We start from the raw sequence: 2688 nt of genomic DNA, 5'->3' as shown, positions 1-2688 counted from the left end.
GATAGCCGTCATTCAGCATAAAAGCTATTGTTATATGCATAGTTTGATGTGAGGAATGGGAATTGATTGAAATTTTCACCCGCCAATTGCCGGCTGGCCTGATTTTAAGGTTTGAGAATCTTGACAACGATTTTGCATACCGACAAAAATAGCATCAAGCAAAAATATCACTTATTTTTCCAATTTTCGACTTGTAGAACGATCAAGTGTACTATTCTTTGGATTCTAAGATTTTTTTCAAGTGATTATTTTCAAAGTTGGGAAAAATGAAAAATTATTCTAAGTCCCCATTCGTAGTTCTTTTTGATTCGTATTGCTTCGGCGCAAAGTAGGTAGGGACACTTATGGCTTTCTCAATTTTTGGATAGGGACAGCCGGATAGCCGTCATTCAGCATAAAAGCTATTGTTATATGCATAGTTTGATGTGAGGAATGGGAATTGATTGAAATTTTCACCCGCCAATTGCCGGCTGGCCTGATTTTAAGGTTTGAGAATCTTGACAACGATTTTGCATACCGACAAAAATAGCATCAAGCGAAAATATCACTTATTTTTCCAATTTTCGACTTGTAGAACGATCAAGTATACTATTCTTTGGATTCTAAGATTTTTTTCAAGTGATTATTTTCAAAGTTGGGAAAAATGAAAAATTATTCTAAGTCCCCATTCGTAGTTCTTTTTGATTCGTATTGCTTCGGCGCAAAGTAGGTAGGGACACTTATGGCTTTCTCAATTTTTGGATAGGGACAGCCGGATAGCCGTCATTCAGCATAAAAGCTATTGTTATATGCATAGTTTGATGTGAGGAATGGGAATTGATTGAAATTTTCACCCGCCAATTGCCGGCTGGCCTGATTTTAAGGTTTGAGAATCTTGACAACGATTTTGCATACCGACAAAAATAGCATCAAGCAAAAATATCACTTATTTTTCCAATTTTCGACTTGTAGAACGATCAAGTATACTATTCTTTGGATTCTAAGATTTTTTTCAAGTGATTATTTTCAAAGTTGGGAAAAATGAAAAATTATTCTAAGTCCCCATTCGTAGTTCTTTTTGATTCGTATTGCTTCGGCGCAAAGTAGGTAGGGACACTTATGGATTTCTCAATTTTTGGATAGGGACAGCCGGATAGCCGTCATTCAGCATAAAAGCTATTGTTATATGCATAGTTTGATGTGAGGAATGGGAATTGATTGAAATTTTCACCCGCCACTTGCCGGCTGGCCTGATTTTAAGGTTTGAGAATCTTGACAACGATTTTGCATACCGACAAAAATAGCATCAAGCAAAAATATCACTTATTTTTCCAATTTTCGACTTGTAGAACGATCAAGTATACTATTCTTTGGATTCTAAGATTTTTTTCAAGTGATTATTTTCAAAGTTGGGAAAAATGAAAAATTATTCTAAGTCCCCATTCGTAGTTCTTTTTGATTCGTATTGCTTCGGCGCAAAGTAGGTAGGGACACTTATGGCTTTCTCAATTTTTGGATAGGGACAGCCGGATAGCCGTCATTCAGCATAAAAGCTATTGTTATATGCATAGTTTGATGTGAGGAATGGGAATTGATTGAAATTTTCACCCGCCAATTGCCGGCTGGCCTGATTTTAAGGTTTGAGAATCTTGACAACGATTTTGCATACCGACAAAAATAGCATCAAGCAAAAATATCACTTATTTTTCCAATTTTCGACTTGTAGAACGATCAAGTATACTATTCTTTGGATTCTAAGATTTTTTTCAAGTGATTATTTTCAAAGTTGGGAAAAATGAAAAATTATTCTAAGTCCCCATTCGTAGTTCTTTTTGATTCGTATTGCTTCGGCGCAAAGTAGGTAGGGACACTTATGGATTTCTCAATTTTTGGATAGGGACAGCCGGATAGCCGTCATTCAGCATAAAAGCTATTGTTATATGCATAGTTTGATGTGAGGAATGGGAATTGATTGAAATTTTCACCCGCCAATTGCCGGCTGGCCTGATTTTAAGGTTTGAGAATCTTGACAACGATTTTGCATACCGACAAAAATAGCATCAAGCAAAAATATCACTTATTTTTCCAATTTTCGACTTGTAGAACGATCAAGTGTACTATTCTTTGGATTCTAAGATTTTTTTCAAGTGATTATTTTCAAAGTTGGGAAAAATGAAAAATTATTCTAAGTCCCCATTCGTAGTTCTTTTTGATTCGTATTGCTTCGGCGCAAAGTAGGTAGGGACACTTATGGCTTTCTCAATTTTTGGATAGGGACAGCCGGATAGCCGTCATTCAGCATAAAAGCTATTGTTATATGCATAGTTTGATGTGAGGAATGGGAATTGATTGAAATTTTCACCCGCCAATTGCCGGCTGGCCTGATTTTAAGGTTTGAGAATCTTGACAACGATTTTGCATACCGACAAAAATAGCATCAAGCGAAAATATCACTTATTTTTCCAATTTTCGACTTGTAGAACGATCAAGTATACTATTCTTTGGATTCTAAGATTTTTTTCAAGTGATTATTTTCAAAGTTGGGAAAAATGAAAAATTATTCTAAGTCCCCATTCGTAGTTCTTTTTGATTCGTATTGCTTCGGCGCAAAGTAGGTAGGGACACTTATGGCTTTCTCAATTTTTGGATAGGGACAGCCGGATAGCCGTCATTCAGCATAAAAGCTATTGTTATATGCATAGTTTGATG

Source organism: Diachasmimorpha longicaudata, unplaced genomic scaffold, assembly GCF_034640455.1.
Source record: "Diachasmimorpha longicaudata isolate KC_UGA_2023 unplaced genomic scaffold, iyDiaLong2 ctg00000223.1, whole genome shotgun sequence".
Taxonomy (NCBI): domain Eukaryota; kingdom Metazoa; phylum Arthropoda; class Insecta; order Hymenoptera; family Braconidae; genus Diachasmimorpha; species Diachasmimorpha longicaudata.
Note: the sequence above shows the minus strand (reverse complement) of the source record.